Source organism: Eupeodes corollae, chromosome 1 (genome assembly GCF_945859685.1).
Source record: "Eupeodes corollae chromosome 1, idEupCoro1.1, whole genome shotgun sequence".
Lineage (NCBI taxonomy): Eukaryota > Metazoa > Arthropoda > Insecta > Diptera > Syrphidae > Eupeodes > Eupeodes corollae.
The window spans coordinates 104,007,061-104,025,531 of record NC_079147.1 but is presented as its reverse complement, the minus strand read 5'-3'; the positions used below and the strand labels follow the sequence as shown (position 1 = coordinate 104,025,531).

General features: G+C 39.2%; 1 protein-coding gene across 1 annotated transcript in view; it reads right to left on the bottom strand.

Annotated features, from left to right (window-relative positions):
* LOC129941976 (E3 ubiquitin-protein ligase RNF19B-like) overlaps positions 1-11,860 on the bottom strand; it is a 147,373-nt gene extending 135,513 nt beyond the window's left edge. The window contains exon 1 of the mRNA XM_056050797.1: positions 11,484-11,860. The gene's annotated coding sequence lies outside the window, so the exon portion shown is untranslated. The remainder of the gene's footprint in view (positions 1-11,483) is intronic.
* Between the last annotated feature and the right edge of the window lie 6,611 nt (positions 11,861-18,471).

The following is an 18,471-nucleotide window of genomic DNA, read 5'->3' as shown; positions in this document are numbered from 1 at the left end:
AATTTCAGATGCAGAAGATGGTTTGTTGATGCTCAAACAGCTGGCTGGTGGAAACATAATGCAAAATGACAACAGGCCTTCTCAAACTGTGGAGAGTGTTCACACGAGACATTTTTGATTGTAAGCCGTCTTCCATAATAAAATTAATTTAGTTTATGATAAAAACATGAAAATACTTTTGAAACGCTAAATTATAGAATGCTTTCTTATAATGTTTGTGATCTAGTTAATAATTTGAATTTATTTTTTTGTAAGAAACATTTGTAACTGAAACTTACTTTAGTAATTATGAAAACAAGTGTAATAATATAAGCTATGAGACCACAAGCACGGGGAAGAGCTAGTGGAGGACAGACAACGACACCAGCGCTGAAATCAAACGAAGAATAGAGATATGCTTTGCTTCTTTGGACTTAGAAGGCAATAAAGTAGAAAAGTCCTCTATCGATCATGTAAAACCACAATCTATAAGACACTCATCATCCCAATTCTCTTTTACAGCGCTGTGCCTTGGACTTTTGTCAAAGAAAGATGAGACCGTCTTAGGATGCTTCGAGAGGAAAAATTATTCGGATGATTTTTGGTCCCGTACGCATAGATGGAGAATGGAGGGGAAAATATAACGACGAACTGTAAGGGCTGTACAGCGACACTGACCTAGTTAACAGAATTAAAGTCCAACGGCTTAGATGGCTAGCTCATGTAGAACGAATGGACATCAACGCTCCAGCCCAGAAGGTCTTCGACTCGGGTTTTTATTTTATCATTAATTCCACCAATTCTGGAAGCGTACTTACAACTCCGCTTGAGAGACCTCTGGAACAAGATTAAAGCTATTTTTTTTAAAAGAAGTTAAGATGTTGGAAGGAAGGAAATCAAGACCATGCGAGGACATATAAACGATTAAATCAATGAATTATGTTTCCAAAAATTCAGCTCTTTCAGTTTTTGTGAAGGTTTGTAATTTTTTGAGGGCAATGAGATTTAAATCTTGTTAGTTTTTAGTATTTTACTTAAGACTTCTGCAAACTATGTTGCTGATTATGACAAACAAACAATTTAAAAACGAAACGGCACTGGCTTTTTTCTGACCGACTACTGTTCGTTTAGACATAACAACTGGTTTTAGACGACCTTCCACACTGAGTGAAGATAAATCAATGCATTATTGCCTTAAAAATTAACTCTGTCTTAATTCTAATTTTTTATGGAGACACAAATTTTAACTTGCTACAAAATAAATCACGTTCACATACCAAAACAATGCAAAAATACTTTTACTGAAAAGTGACTTGGCGGCACATCATCAAAATCATTATATATAAAAAGATATATTCAAACGTCTCACAGTCCTATTTACTTTCTAATTGCTTAAGAACAAATGAGACTACATACGAGTCCATATGTTCATTGAAGACATACAAACTTCAAAAAAATAAAAATATATTTCGTTGTCCTAATTTTTAAACCTAAATTACAAAAAAACAAAAAGATGAACAATTAAAAACTGATTTTCTTTCAATATTGTTTTTTTTTGTTTTGTGTGTTGCTAAATTGAACTAAATAGAATGCCAAGATTGAAGAGGGACTCCTCGCCTTTCCACAGAATTCTTTTTCCTCTTCAATTATTGTTTTTTTTTCATTCTTTTTATTTATTGAAAAGAAAAAGATGATGGGTGTCAAGAAGACTTTCATTTCTGGGTGAAACTTTTTTGTTTTTGTAAGGCTGCATTAATTGTCTTTTTTTTTGTCCAGATGTGGTTTTACATGAGTTTAAAAATGCTTAAGTTCTGTTTTCCTTTCTCAAATTGACTCTTTTTATGAAATGGATCAAGAAATTAAAAGTTTCCTGATTTTTTTGCAGGGTGACAAAGTTTTTAATTCGTTTGTCTTTTCATGAACATTTCACTTCACTCTGTGGTCCGATTTGTAAAGTAGTTTATTCGACCATTAAACTTTTTTTTTCGGGAAGTTTTAAAGGTGTTTTTGCTACCATAAAACACACATTAAAACAGAAAAGTGTAAGTTTTATGACCGTAGTTCTAATTAAACTATTTTTTAATGGACAACTCTAAGTCAGTGGCGTGACGAAGGCGCCTTACTAAAATTCGTAAAGGTTCATGTTACTGAGACGCCAGATTTTACTCCAAACTCAAAAGCACAAACCCAAGAACAACTTGAAACGGCTACTGGATTTGACACAGTTCATCTAGATCTAGAGTAAAATGTTCCCACCGCTTCGGAACATCCAACATCTTGTCAATAAGAGTCTGCATCTTCCGACAGAAGATGACTATACAGATCTATTTAATCTTCTTGGGCATAACTTTCTTGTTGGCGGAGACTTCAATGCAAAACATACCCATTGGGGTTCAAGACTTATATCAACAAAAGGCAAAAGACTTTTCCAAGCAGGCCGTAAATACAATTGCGAATTCTATTCCTCCAGGTCACCAATTTACTTTGCCTTCCGATACTAACAAAATACCAGACGTTATTAACTTTTTCGTAGCTAAAGGAATCAAACGAAATCACATTAGTGTTGAAAGTAATTATGACCTGTCATCAGATCATACTCCAGTGATTCTATCACTAAGTGAATCGGAAGTACTAGAAAAAAGTAATCCAAAGCTTGTAAATAAGAAAACAAACTGGAATGATTTTAGAGAAAGGCTCTTAAGTTTTATAAATTTAAGATCTCCCATGGATACAATCGAGCAAATTGACCATGAAGTGGAACAATTTATTGCTGATGTGCAACAGGCCGCTGAAGAAAGTACTCCAACATTTTCTGATAGAAGACAAAATGAAATAAAATATCCTTTCGAGATAAGAGAGTTGATAGAGAAAAGAAAAGCTTGAAGAAAATGGCATAATACTAGATTTCCAGATGATAAAACAACGTTTAACAGTATAAGCAACAATCTTAAACAAATTTACAAATTCAAAAATGATTCACTCAGTACTTCCCTAAGGAAATTAACGACTGATGCTTTAACTGATTTTTCGCTATGGAAAGCAGCCAAGCGCCTGAAAAGACCGCAGTTACAAAATTCGCCCTTGAAATCTCAAGATGGAAAATGGATCGGTAACCCGAAAAAAAAGATAACCTTTTCGCTGAACATTTTGCGAATGTTTTTAAGCCATACTCATCAAACGCGGCTGAAAATAACTTACAGTTTCTTGATAAGATAGATGAAAGTGAAATTCCATTGTAAAACTTAAAGAAATAAAAGTATGTGTTTACATCAACTACCAATTAAAAAATCACCAGGTTACGATCTAATTACTGCTCAGGTTATGAAAGAAATGCCATTGAAAGCCTTCATAAAACTACAATATATAATAAATGCGTGCCTTAAGCAACGGTATGTCCCGCACCATTGGAAAATTGCTGAAGTAATTGTCATACCAAAGCAAGGTAAACCACCAACAGAAGTGACGGCTTACAGACCAATATCGTTTATACCAATTATGGCAAAAGTTTTTGAAAAACTGCTTCTGAAGAGAATTAGCAAAATCATAGAAGAAAGAAGGTTAATCCCAAACCATCAGTTTGGCTTTAGAAATAAACATTCCACGATAGACCAAGTTCATAGAATATCGGATGTAATAGAAAAAGCATTAGAAGAAAAACATGTATGTTCAGCTATTTTCTTAGATGTTGCTCAAGCTTTTGACAAGGTTTGGCATGAGGGACTTGAGTACAAACTGCAAAGGGATCTTCCCTGGCAGTACTTTGAAATATTAAAATCATACATCTCAGACCGATTGTTTAGAGTAAGGTACGATCAAGAATACTCGGAATTGAAGAAAATAGAAGCCGGTGTACCACAAGGAAGTGTACTAGGTCCTGCACTGTATTTACTATACACAAGGGATATTCGAGTTGGTAATCACACCATAATGGCTACTTTTGCAGATTATACCGAAATTTTGGTACCCAAAAAATGTGTCCCTAAGGCAGCAGTAAAACTACAAAATGCCGTCAACACACTGAGAGCTTGGACCGAAAATTGGCGTATCAAACTTAATGAAACAAAATCTTCACATATAAACTTTACAAATAAAAAGATAAACAATATTCCAATATTCATTAATAATCAAGCTGTACCTTACGCCAATACGGCCAAATACCTTGGAATGACTTTGGATGCAAAGCTTAAGTGGAAAGAGCACATCAAAAAGAAAAGAGAAGAACTAAACTTGAAATATAGAAAAATGTACTGGTTGCTTGGTAACAACTCTGATTTATCAATCCAAAACAAAATAATGCTGTATAATCAAGTACTTAAGCCTGTTTGGACCTATGGAATCCAATTATGGAGCTGTACAAAGAAAACAAATACCGAAATCATCCAAAAATTCCAAAGCAAAGTCCTTCGTGGAATAGTTAATGCACCTGGGTACATAAGAAATACCGATCTACATCGTGACTTACAAATAGAAATGGTTACAGAAGTTGTTAAAAAATACGCTGTATAGCACAACCAGAGACTGCAAAGTCATACTAATTCTGAAATGGAGTCCGTCTTGAATATAAGAAACCATGTTCGGAGATTAAGAAGAACCAAGCCTCATGAGCTTATGGTCTAAAAAACATGGGAAAGTATTAAAAGTTTAAACTTCCCCAAAGTAATTGTACACAATTAAGAAAGAAAAATCGGAAGTCGATCCTTCAAGATTGGTCCTGATGAAGAGGTGGTTTTAGTGGTTAAGAGTCCCACAATACTTGGTGTCGAATACTGCCAAGTGTCTTTTGAAGATTTCCTCCTGTCAAAAAAAAAAACTGCAAGGAGACGAAAATGGCGCTGTCTGGATTTCAACATGGGAACCTGAATGATATTGGGAAATGGCCAGTAATCATAGACGAAAACATACGATTGTACCTCATTTGGCAAGGACATGAAATAATTCAACACATTAATTCTAATTTCGTCGACTTGTCACGTTTAGCTTCGTCAACTTTAAAAGGAGAGACAAGGCGGCTTAACAAGGAGTGGTTTTACAGCAGATTGCCAAACGGTGAGAAGGTTTTGAAAACATGGATGGCTTAGTCTTCCAACAAGGCCTCAAAATTTTGTGTATGTTGCCGTTTATTCGAGGACATAAATCATGGACTGGATCAAAGCTTTGCTCATTTGAAGGATTTAGTTCATGGTGGAAATTAAATCCTAACGTTCAAAGTCATGAAAGCAGTCCACTGTACCAGCAAAATTGTAAATAGTAGGAATCGGAGATAAGACTGTGAAAAGGGCAGAAAATTGACAAAGAAGCTCAATACATGGTGGAAAATGTAACCAAAAAATGGCACGAAAATGTTTACAGAATTTATGACATTATCAAATTCCTTCCAAAACAAAATTGGGCCTTGGGCGGTCATGAAACTAGTACAAATAAAGGGAACTTCTTGGAATTGATACATTTGATTGCTAAATATTATCCCGTTTTTCATGAACATCTCGTAAGATCCAAAATGTGTCAAAAACTTATAAGTCACCGGAAATCCAAAAACGGTCCATTTTGCGAAAGAGCGTTCGACAATAGATCATTGAGTAAGTGCAAAAAGCCAAATACTACTCTATTATATTTGACAGCACTCCAGACATTTCACCATAAGGACCAAAAAGGTCAGGTTTTTAGATACGTTGCGATTGAAAATCAGGAAGTTCGTGTTGTGGAATCCCTTATAGATTTTATAAAAACAAAAGATAAAACGGCCGTTGGAATTTGTAGTAGGATTTTGAGCAAGCTTGAAGCAAATGGATTTGATATAAGCAACTTTAGAGGTCAAGCGTATGATAAGGCTGCTTTTATGTCTGGACGGAACTCTGGAGTTCACCAAAGGATAAAGGATTTACATCCATTAATAATTTTGTACCTTGCGAATTGCAATAAATTGCATAAAGATGCAAACCTGTCTTAAGAAAACGAGTTGAGACGAAAGCTGTTTTATTTTATGATAGAATCATTAACTATAAAAGTTGTAAGTGTCTACTTATGTCAGGGGCGGCAAGCATTTCAAACATCGATTTTGCGCGGGGCGAAACATCATGGTAACTATTACGCGTTTTTACACCTTAACATCCACAAAGGAACTTGGATATCCGAACTTTCCGAGGAGCTAACATGGACTCGGACCACTACTTCGTTGTAGCCAAGGTAGCACTTCGGTTCTGAAGCCCAATGCAACAACCTGATAGGTCCTTATCAGTGTGGTTATAGACCAGGAAAGTCCACTGTCGATCAAATATTCACACTACCACAGCTCCTGGAAAAACATCACATCAACACCCACCATCTTTTCATCTATTTTTTGGGCCGCATATGATATCTTCTACAGGGAGAAGCTATTTAGACCCATGTGCAGGATGACCATGGAGAATTCACGCTGTTCCATAAAGTTTGGAAACAACTAAACAGAACCTTTCGATGTCAAAGAAGGTTTTAGGCAATGTGAAGTACTGTCATGCGATTTTTTTTAACATCGTGCTTGAAAGAATAGTCTAGAGCTCCCAACTCAACACTAGAGGCACTATCTTTCAAAAGTCTGTCAATTGGGTTTTGTGAATATTAAGCGGCTGCTGCTCGCTCAATCAAAACGACCCTAATCATTCCTTTAACGTGCTTAAACTATCACAAAAGCAGATGAAAGCACCTTTTTTGACAGAAAGGTTCTTTGTGTGATTTACGTTCTCGTATGCTCTCTAAAGTACTGGAAAGCGCTAGGAAACGCCACCTTGGTGCTTCTAGGTTCAATGAAAGAAAAATCCCTATGTGCACCTCCTCGCGGTAGAGAGCGGGTAACGCTAACGCACAAGGGGACCGAATGGCTACCGGTATACGCAATCAAACCAGCATTGCTGGTTAGGGCATGTTCTTGTCCTTGGATAGTACTAAAAGCTCCCTAAAAGCGGAGGAACTGCATATGGCGGTTAACGGTATGAAAGTCTGGTGGCGGACGAGCCTATCCTGTAAGGCCAATGGCAACAGCAACAGCAACCAGCGTCTATACTCATAGTGGGCGGCTGCAAAAGATGTCTGTTTCCTATAGTGGGCGGCCTATATTTGTATGTATTCGTAGGCGTAGTGTGCCTGTCGAATCGAAGGCTTGTGTGTATAATGTAGTGAATATGTTATACAGGTACGTGTTATTAACCACAACCGGCAAAACGAGAATTTTGTATGAAATATGGCAACGACCGGTAATAATTCCCCAAGAGGTAACCCAGCTTTGGTAAATCCTTCTATAGTCACTCCGACTGTAGTAAACCGCACATTGGGTTTGGGGGTGCTGCATCTTCCATACAACAATGACAATCGTGATGCTATCAATAATGAATCAGAAACAAGATTAACAAATCGTTAAGATTCAACAAAACGGACTTTGGGATACAAAACACGAACGAAGATTGGAACATGAAATGTTTGTTCCCTGTACGCATCAGGCAGGTACGAGCAGGTAGAGCGTGAAATGCTTTGGCATAACATCAGCATTCTGGGAGTGAGTGAAACCAAATGGAGAGGAAGAGCTGAATAACTGCAGAATCGGGCCAAACGAAAATGTTGTACTCTGGTACCAGGGGGCGATATCATTGTCATCATGGGGGACTTTAATGCCAAAATTGGTTCTGATAACGTAAGCCTCGAACGAGTTATGGGTAAGCATGGCTTAGGTCAACGTAACGAAAATGGTGATATGCTTGTCGACTTCTGCGACGCTCGTCAACTTGTGATTAGGGGTTCTTTATTTCCGCACAAGACCTGCCACAAAATCACCTGGGAATCTCCTTATGGTTGAACCAAAAGTCAAGTGGAACACTTCATTATACAGCAAAAATGGAGGAAGTCACTGTGCGATGTTCGTAACGAAAGAACGGCTGATGCAGGTAGTGACTATCACTTGCTACTGGGTTTGCTTTGCTAACGAGGGTATAGTAAGAATATCAAGATTCAACACAAGCGTTTTAAATGACCCTAACGTACGTCGTAATTTTGTCACCACAATCGGCGACAAAGCATAGAACATACAAAATGCTGGCTTATCGGTAGATGTCTTGTGGGGCCAAATTAAGATCGCTTGCATCGAAGCTGAAACTGAAACTATACCCAAGAAGACAAGAGCTAGAGTTTCCTGGATATCCCAAGACACCTGGGACAAAATCACTCATCAAAGAACACTTAAAATTAGAATCAATTCAGAAAGTGATGCTCAGCGGAAATTGATGCTACGAAACGAGTATAGAGCATCTCATAAGACAGTGCAGCGGTGTGTGAGGCGTGACAAGAGGGCAAGGGTGGACAAACTTGCGGAAAATGCGCAACATTCTGCAGGGGAGGGAAGCTGTATAAAATCACTAAGGACATTGTCCGACTGCGTGGTAGCACTAACACTTACTATTTCGTGTTAGATTTGAACGGCAACCTTTTAGTGACGATAAGAGATCAGCTACAAAGATGGAAGGAGCACTCTTGTGAGCTGCTAAATGATGACCACAATGCAGAATTGAATCCATAATTGAACAACATGCGCAGATCTTCTAAGGGTATTAACACCAGTCCCCAAACAAGTGCAGAGGTAAGTAATGCGATACATCTTCTAAAGAAAAACAAAGCAGCTGGACTTGATGGTATTCCCGCAGAATTCCTAAAAGCAGACCCTGAGGCAGCTTCCCGTATTTTGCTTAAACACGTGCAGGCTGTCTGGGAGAGTAGTGAAATTTACCCAAGGGACTGGATGGAGTCATTGTAAAGTTACCAAAGAAAGGAAACCTCAAAAACTGTTATAACTGGCGCGGTATCACACTTCTGTCCGTTTTTCCGAAGTTAAGGCAACTATTATTCTCGAGAGGATTAAGTCCAGGATCGTGTCTACCCTCAATAGGCACCAAGCGGGGTTTCGCATGGCCGATCGTGCGTCGACCACATTAACACCTTCTGAATCATACTCGAACAATCATCTGAGTACCAATCACCGCTGTACCTAAAGTTTGAAGATTATGAGAAGGCGTTTGATCGGGTCAATCGTGAATGCATCTGCAGATCGCTTATTGCGTGAGGAATCCCTCAGAAAATTGTCGCTGTTATTAAAGAATCGTACAACAACGCAAGGTGTTTTGTGTTGCACAATGGACAGCTTTCCGACTCCTTCGAAGTGCGTCAAGGAGTGAGACAAAGAGATGTCTTGTCACCAATTCTTTTTTTGCGGGCGATGTGATCACTGCCACGGTGGGTACAAATGAAAGACACGGTATCCAATGGAGTCTGTTCGACAAGCTTAGCCGCATAGATTATGCTGACGATATATGTCTCATGACAAACAATAAAGCAGGCTTAAATCAGATGTGTCATTCACTGCAATTAAATGGAGAGGTGGCTGGCTTAAGGATTAACACAAATAAGACCAAAGTAATGACCACGGGCCAAAGTTTTATTATCTGGAAAATTGTATAGCTCTCGATGGCGGAACGGACCTGGATGTTAACAGTAGAATAAACAAAGCCCGTAGTTCATTTGGAATCCTTTCTCCTGTGTGGAACTCTAGCAAAATATCGCTACGCACCAAGTTGAAATTCTTCCAATCCAACGTCAAATCAGTGCTGTTATATGCTTCTGAAACATGGAAATGCTCTGCCAACATCTCTAGCAGACTACAAGCTTTCGTTCACCGTTGTCTGCGCTTTATTCTGAAGATCCGGTGGAATCCCCAGGGTAATAGACGCGTTGGAAGACCGAAGACAACTTGAAGGTCATCGGTTTTGAAGGAGGCTCGGTCTCAAGGTATTCAATCGTGGTCACAGCTGAGGGGGGATAGGTGGAAGGATCTTGTTGCTGCTCTATGCTCCAGGAGGAGTTAACGCGCTGTTGTACTTGTAGCCGGACAACATATTGTATAATTATGCATAGAAAGTGAGTGCAGGAGAAGATGGAACGACAAGCTCTACGGGCTATAAACCGATGTAGATATAGCCAGAATTACTCTTGGAGGATTTGTCAATTCCTCGCAAGACACAGTTGCCGTGAAAAAAGTTTTAGATAACGCATTCAAGACCTCTTACATGACAGTCCTAACCATCAACCATCACGCTATGGGTACTATCAAGATAATCAAGGAAAATTGAACTTCAAAAGCGACAATAAATTCAAGTCTATAAAAGAGGTCATACAAATCAGAAACCAAAAAGTTAAAATATCAATCCATACCAGAGATTAGGTGAATATTGTAGCTTCTGTGCCTTCAAAACAAAAACTCGAAGACAAAAACGATCTTTTAAGCTCAAAAATAGTAGAAATTGAATAAACATTTGCTATGATGACCTTCCCCAACAAAAATCTATTCAAACGCACTTTTGGCTCCAATTAAGAAAAAGGGCCAGGCCTCTACTTTTTTGTCCAATTTGTTTTGAAGACGTATGCTTCTTTTTTGTTGAACCGTCATCGCAATTTCACTTGAACAACAATTTCTTTTACTTAACCTTTTGCTATGATTTTCCCCTTTGGCTCGGGTCTTGAGTGCGACGACGATTGCATAAACATTTAAGCCAATTTCACGACATGACATTCGTTGGAAGCATGATTTCTTTGCTGGTTTAACAGTACACAGTTCCGAATTCATGTTTAAATCCAATTTAATTTGCTGTGATTCCACCACCACCTACAACCAACCCTTGCCTCATTCTCATTCCCATTCAAATGCAAATAACCTGATGCCCACCACCTTCCCCGCCATCACGCTCTCCACAACATAGTAATAATTGTGCATTGATGGCGACAACGATGACGATGATGGCGAGCGACTTGAACGAGTGTGCCCTGTGTGTAAGTGTAATGTGTTTGGTTTTGCAAATATAACGACAAGTGTCCAATATGATGAATAGAATAAAATAAAAACAAACGTGCGCCGACTTCGCGACAACGAAAACAAAACATGCTCAGTCCACCAGAATCGCTCATTACTTATGCAGCGCGCTATTTCAATTGAATTTAAAGCAAAATACGACGAGCGACTGACTCGACAGACGAATAGACAAATAGACAGATTGACCACCAAAACAAGAACCCCAGAGAATGGAAAAGCGATTCGGTAATAAAATAACACAAACAATGAGTCACTCATTTGCATATAAAGTGCAAGCAGTTATTAGGAATCTCAAGGTAAAACCTTCGAGACTTTGCATTTGGCCAAGTTCTGGGTCTCTGTTCTTGCAGAAAATCTCAAGGGAAGGGGCCAACGCTATGGAAAATCCAAAAGAATCAACAAAAACCTCAAGAGTGCAATGGAATTCCTAAAATCTGCAAAAAAGTATTTCTAGATTTCAATCAATTCAATTCAAATGTTGGTGGTGGAGCACCTTCCTTGAGTAGAGTATAAATAGAAATGTCTTTGATTGGATTTCCTTCTTCCAAATTTGATGATGATTCAAGATTCAAGATTCATTTTGGTTTTTGTTTTTGATGTTGATTTAGTCCAGCGCAAAACTTACCTGACAAGAAATTGTTGTGTTGAGAAAATCGGTGGTGGCAGCTTAGCTAGAGTGTAGTCGCGAACTCGAAGCAGCTAGCAGATTTTTTTCTTCTTTTTTGTTTTATTTGAGGGGGTTTTAAGTTTCTTCACACAGCTGCTGTCGTCCTATTTGAAGACAATTTTAACATTTTTTTTCACTTGATTTTCTGAATTGTTTATAATTGAGTTTTTCATTAGTTTGCAAAAGCGAAGCAAACAACAAATACCGCGCACGATCAACCGAGAAGAAGAATAAATTTATATTTTTTCTTTATTTTGTATTGAAAATAATAAAATAAAAACGAAACTTGTAGCAAAAATACTTCTTATTGAAATTTTTCTTCGACGACTTTTTGAAGTAACTCTATTGCAGCTGTCAGATTTGAACATATCTTCGTTGAGTAGCCATTTTGGAATGTTTTGCTTTTTAACGAAAAGTGATGCCAAAAGTCTATTATTATTAATGTAGCAGATTATTGTGTTATGAGGAATATTGTAATAGATGATTAAGCTTAGAATTTTTAAACGTAACTTTTTATTTTAAAATTGCAATGGGGCGAATCTGCTATATCTGTTATTCCGCTTTAAATAGATAAGATTAGATTAAATTCTTTATTTTGATAATAAAATTAAATTAATTTATAACTAAGAATATAAGGACATGGCGTTGTTGCCGTCTGCCAGATAGACATTTGAGTTTTGTTTTTAGTATACGAAAATAAAACCTGTATTTTTAGTGATTGTTCTTAACAATTTGCAAATATAACAGAAGAATAATTTATTAACTTGATTAATTATAAAAAATAGAAAATAAATAATACAATGTTTAATGATTTTATAATCCTTAAAGATATCTATACAATTTTTAAAATGGGTCTATTTTTTTCGTTTTTACATTCTCATTGATTCAAGACTTAAAACATCAATTTTTGTTGTGATTAAAGACAATTGTAGTAGATGAAAACAAGTTCAATTTTGCCTTGATTTGAAACACAGAAAATATTGAATTCCCAATCGCCATAACTGGATACATGACCGCTCAAAAGCTACTTCTATAAACTAAAGCATGTTTGCAAATTTAAACAGATTCGTCCAACCACTCCGCCCGTTAAGAATGTCAATAAGTTACTTACTTTAGGTGGCGTTACAGTCCGGGGCGGACCTGGGCCTCAACCAACATGCGTCTCCAACCAGATCGGTCAATAGCTAGCTGTCTCCAGTTTCGCACGCTAAGTTTGTTGAGGTCCTCTCCCACCTGGGTGCGCCACCTGAGTCGCGGTCTTCCGCTATTGCGGTGTCCCTCGGGATTGAATTCGAAGACCTTTCGGGCTGGAGCGTTGATGTCCATCCGCTCTAACTGACCTAGCCATCTAAGCCGTTGGACTTTAATTCTGCTAACTAGGTCAGTGTCGCTGTACAGCCCTTACAGTTCGTCGTAATATCTTCTTCTCCATCTACATCTATGCGTACGGGACCAAAAATCACCCGAAGAATTTTTATCTCGAAGCATCCTAAAACGCTCTTATCTTTCTTTGACAGGGTCCAGGCCTCAGCGCCATAAATTAGAACCGGGATGATGAGAGTCTTATAGAGAGTGATTTTAGATGCTCGAGGGAGGACTTTACCTTTCAATTGTCTTCTAAGTCCAGAGAAGCAGCGACTTGCAAGAGTTATTCTTCGTTTGATTTCAGCGCTGGTGTAGTTGTCTGAGTTTATAGCGGTGCCTAGGTAGACAAAGTCTTTAACTACCTCGAAGGTATAGCTGTCCATGGTGACGTTTTGTCCAAGACGTCATTGTTCAGTGTCCTTTTATAATCATAGCATATACTTGGTCTTGCCTTCATTGACCACTTAACCCATCTTCTTCTTTTCCGTCGCAATGTTCAATAACCCTCCACTGACATCACGCTTTGATCTTCCAATTATGTCAATATCATCTGCGTATCCGAGTAATTACGCGGCTTTAAAATCGATAAAGAGATGGTGGGTATCGATTTGAAGTTCCTGGGTTTTTTATAAGATCTGCCGTAGTGTAAATATTTGGTCGATAGTGGACTTTCCTGGTCTGAAGCCACACTGATAAGGACCTATCAGGTTGTTGACTAACGGCTTCAGAATTTCACATAATACAGCAGAGAGGATGTTATATGCAATGTTGAGGAGACTAATGGCTCTGTAGTTAGCGCAGTTTAGAGGGTCTCCTTTCTTATGTATCGGGCACACTATGCTGAGATTCCACTCATCGGTCATGCTGCCTACAAAGTCATAGTATGCTGCGTTGAATAGTTCTTCAGCGACACCACCGTCAGCTCCAGCAGCTTTGTTTGACTTAAGTTTAGATATAGCTATCTTCACTTCGTCAAGGTCGGGTAGGCGGAATTGTTGATTTGCGTCACCGAGGTTAAGTGGTTCTATCTCCCTTACAACGGAATTCGGTTCGTCATCGCCGTTATATAATTTGGAGAAGTGATCTTTCCATATTCTCAGCATCGACTGTGGTTCTACTACGATGTTCCCTTGATCGTCTTTACAGGCTTCGGTTCGTGGCTGGTACCCTTGGGAGATTTTTTTTACCTTTTGGTAAAATTTACGAACCTCATTCCTGTTCCTCTCTCCTCTTCTGCTCGTGGAGCTCGCGAGCAGCTCTAGTCCTTTTGTGCAGCGCCGTTTTGTATGACTCTTGTTTCGCTGCGTGAGCTTGCCGGCATTCGTCGTCAAACCAGGGGTTTCGCTGTGGTGGCCGTGTGAAACCTAGCACTTCAGAAGCGACATCTCTGATGGCTGCAAGGCAATGTTGCCACTGGTTTTCAACGCTTAATGCAGGAAGCATAGGACTCCTTACGAGGTTATTAGAGACTCGATCGGAAAAGCGGAAAAGGACATGGCAGTATCTTGCGATTGTAGCCGTCTAACGTCGAATCTTCTCACAGTACTTCCTTGCTTTGGCTTGGATCGGGATATCCGTAGACGTTGGCTACAACGAGGTAGTGGTCCGAGTCAATGTTGGCCCCTCAAAATGTTCGGATATCCTGTATACTGGAGAGGTGTCGTGCGTCGTGCAATGTGGTTAGTCTGTTTGACGATTGATTGATCAGGAGATTTCCATGTCCCCTTGTGGATATTGAGATGTGTGAACGTCTCGCCCCGCAGCGAAATCGATCAGCCTGAATCCGTTGTCGGAGGTGGTGTCGTGCAGGCTGTATCTCCCAATTATGCCACCAAAGATGTCTTCTCTTCCTAGCTTGGCATTAAAATCTCCTAAGACAATTTTAATGTCATAGCCAGGGCACTGCTCATATGTCTTGTACAAGAGCTCGAAGAACATATCTTTGGTGTCTTCATCTTTCTCCTCTGTTGGGGCATGCGCGCATATTAGGCTTATGTTGGCGAATTTAGCCTTGATGCGTATTGTCTTGATGCGCTCACTCACACTGTTAAAACTCAAAGCTTTTTGCCTGAGTCTAGTTCCAACAACAAATCCACACCCAAATAGACGCTGCTCGGTCGAAGTCGCCGTAGTATACATTGCAGTCTTTTAGTTTGCGTTTGCCAGGTCCATCCCATCGCACTTCTTGGATCGCGGTAATATCTTCCTTGCAGAAGTTTAGGGCTTCCGCTAATTGTTTGGCCGCACGTGGTCTGTCAAGGGACCTAACATTCCACGTAAAGATCTGAAGTTCGTTGTCCTTATTTCGTTTGCTTGGGTTGTCAAGAGTTTATCCCTCCGTATCCGAGGCTTGTTGGTGCCTCGCAACTGTGAAAGCTTTTATGTGGCCAGGAAGTCACCCCGGTGGCACAACTTCCAACCCGGAGGGCCAGATCCTTAGTATAACTCCAAGGACGGCGAGCCGGATAAACCGCTCCTTATAGGCCTGGGCTCCGAATATGTCGAAGAAGCCCCCTTTAAGGTGTTCACTTAGTAGTTCAACCTTACTGGAACTGTAGACGCCACCGTTGATTCCATCTCGAGAATTCCTCCGCTGCCGTCTGGATAAGGAGAGGTGCCTTAGTGGAAACACCTCTCCCCCTCTCTCATTTGCTGCAACCCAACAACTTTCCACTGGGGTTAGAACCCAATCTCCAGTTGAGGTACTAGGCACCAGATGTTCACCGCTGGGAAGTGAGAGTGAGAGAGTTGATAGACAGAAGTGGGTTTTGAGAAAAACCTGTGAACTCTTGTGTCCTCTTGAATGCACATGTCTACCATTTGAACATTTAGCACAATTAAATTGATTCGATTAATGTAAATGTGAAAAAGTAAAAACTATTATCGAAGTTTTAAATTCCAACATGAACTTATAATAAAATATCACCGCACAGCACATCTAATCAAATCGAAATCTAATGCAAGTAAGCAAAGCAAAGTAAATACATGCAATCTTTAAGATAAATTCAATAAAAGATAATGATTGCATTCCCAAAAGATTGCATTCTTTTACAAGCCTGCTGAACGGTGTTATAAAAATGCTACATTAAAAATTTAAACAAGTGTTGGATTCGTTTTTGAATTTCTATTCAATAAAATAAAATTCGTTCACGAATCTAGTACAAAACGGTGAGCTTTTTTTGAAACTTCAAAGCTTTTGAAAGTACACTTTTAATCAAAAGTATATAACTTAAAAGTTTTAAAAGCTAAGCTAATGTTAATTTTCTTCAAAGCTTTTGATATTATTTAAAATTTTAAATATTTTTAACGGTTATGCAGACGATAAAATAAATCTTTTTAAAATTGAAGCAAATTCATACTACTGGAGTTGTAACTTCTTTTACTTAAGCTACAATTACACGGTCAACGTAAAGGGCCAACACGTTGTCTCTCTGACATCACAAATTTGTTTCTGTCAACTCATCGTCAACGTTGACAGTTGTCATTTGTTCAGTTAATATTTCTAAGATTTCTGAGAATTTTCTCGGACGGATTGACAGAGCAGGAGAATTTAATATTTACACAATTCATTATTCTTTCTCACCAAGCAATCATATTAGCTTTCCATCTCTTTTCAATCTTCTTGAATGCTGCGATAGCGAATTCTTGAGAAATCGAATCATACAAATTCTGTTCATATTTTTGACAGCAAAAGTGAGAAATCTCTGAGATCTTAAAAATATAAACTGGCCAAAAGTATAAATGCGTTACAATACAATACAATCGCAACAAAACACGTGAGTAGGGGAACACCCCAGGGTGGTGTCCTTTCGCCTCTTCTATGGCTTCTGGTCATTGATACAATTATCGTTAAATTAGAGAGATGTGGAGTGAAGGCGGTAGCCTACGCGGATGATTTGGTGCTATTGGTGTCAGGAAAGTACACCTCTGTGATTAGTGAAATCACGGAGTCAGCTTTAAAGAAAGTTAGCAACTGGGCCACGAGTTGTGGACTAGGAGTTAACCAAAGTAAAACTGAATTGTTGCTCTTTACCACCAAAGCTAAAGTACCGCCATTCACGCTACCTCGACTCAACGGTCAAATCCTATCATTGTCTTCCAGTGCAAAATATTTGGGAGTTATACTCCACCCTAAACTAAACTGGAAACTAAATATTGAAGTAGGGGCTAAGAAGGCCTATGTTGCCTTCTACGCCTGCAGCAAAACTTTCGGCAAAAAGTGGGGACTTCAGTCGGAGATGATTTTATGGACGTACACAGCCGTAGTAAGTCCAATATTAACATATGGGTCGATTGTGTGGTGGCATGCTCTTAGCAAAGCCTATAATATTGATAAGCTAAAGAAGGTATACAGAACAGCTTGCGTGGGCACCACAGGGGCCATGCGTACTTGCCCAACGGACGCGTTAAACGTTATTTTGGATCTTCTACCAATCGACCTTTTTATTAAATACATAGTTTCCTGCAGCGCTATTAGGCTGAAGGAATCAAACAGCTGGTTGTCAAAACCTTACGGTCACAGCAACACAACGAAATTGATTCCCTCAGATATTATCTAGACACTGACTACTGCACTCCTACTTTGAGCCTTAGTAAGAGTTTTAAGGTTATTTTCCCATCCAGAGAAGATTGGGAGGATGACGGTTTAAAGATGGAGTGCGGAGTTGGTTCTGGGATCTTTTCTGAGTCCCTAAATGTAGCTAAATCCTTTAGACGTCCTGACTTTGCTAGCGTTTTTCAGGCTGAACTGCTGGCAATAAGGGCGGCATGTAAGATACTTAAACAAAGCCCAAACCAAAACCGAAATGCGGCTATCTTCACAGACAGTCAGGCAGCTGTCAAAGCCATTAACTCGGCCATATCCTCATCTAAATTGGTCCAGTTATATCGCGATGAGCTTGCGAACCTGAATATTAACCTCGGTGTCACCCTGATCTGGGTTCCGGGCCATAGTGGTATCGTGGGAAATGAACGGGCTGACGATCTAGCCAGGCAAGGATCGGCACTTCATAGCTCACTTGCGGAAATGGTTAACATTCCTCTTTTTGCTATGAAGGGTAAAATCTTTTCTATCTACCAAACTGAAGGTGGAGCAATTTACCCAACTGCATTATATCTAGGAAAATATGGCCCACCTATAACAAAACCCGTACAAACTATGTACGGGTTTTGTTATAGGTGTATGTAGGCCAAGGCAAGACATAGCCAGGATTGTTGCGGTTTGTACCGGACATTGGAATATAGGAGTTCATGTAGAGAAGTTGGGTATCTCCCACAACACCTTTTGCCGTAGTTGTAGTGACCAAAGAGAAAGTGAAACGATAATCCATTTACTCTGCAAATGATGAGCTATCTAAGACAAAAATTAGAGACCTAATCTCTCAATTCTCAATGCGACAAAATGGCTCTAACATAATCGCTATGAAGCTTCTCTATAAATCTTTCCTTTCTATCACAGGTCAAACGAGTTTTTGGTATCAAAACGGCGCACTACATTGCTAATTGGATCTCAGGCTAGGTTGCCTTGAGATCGCCATTTCTACGTACCTACCTACCTAAGCATCTCTTTCCACCTCTATTG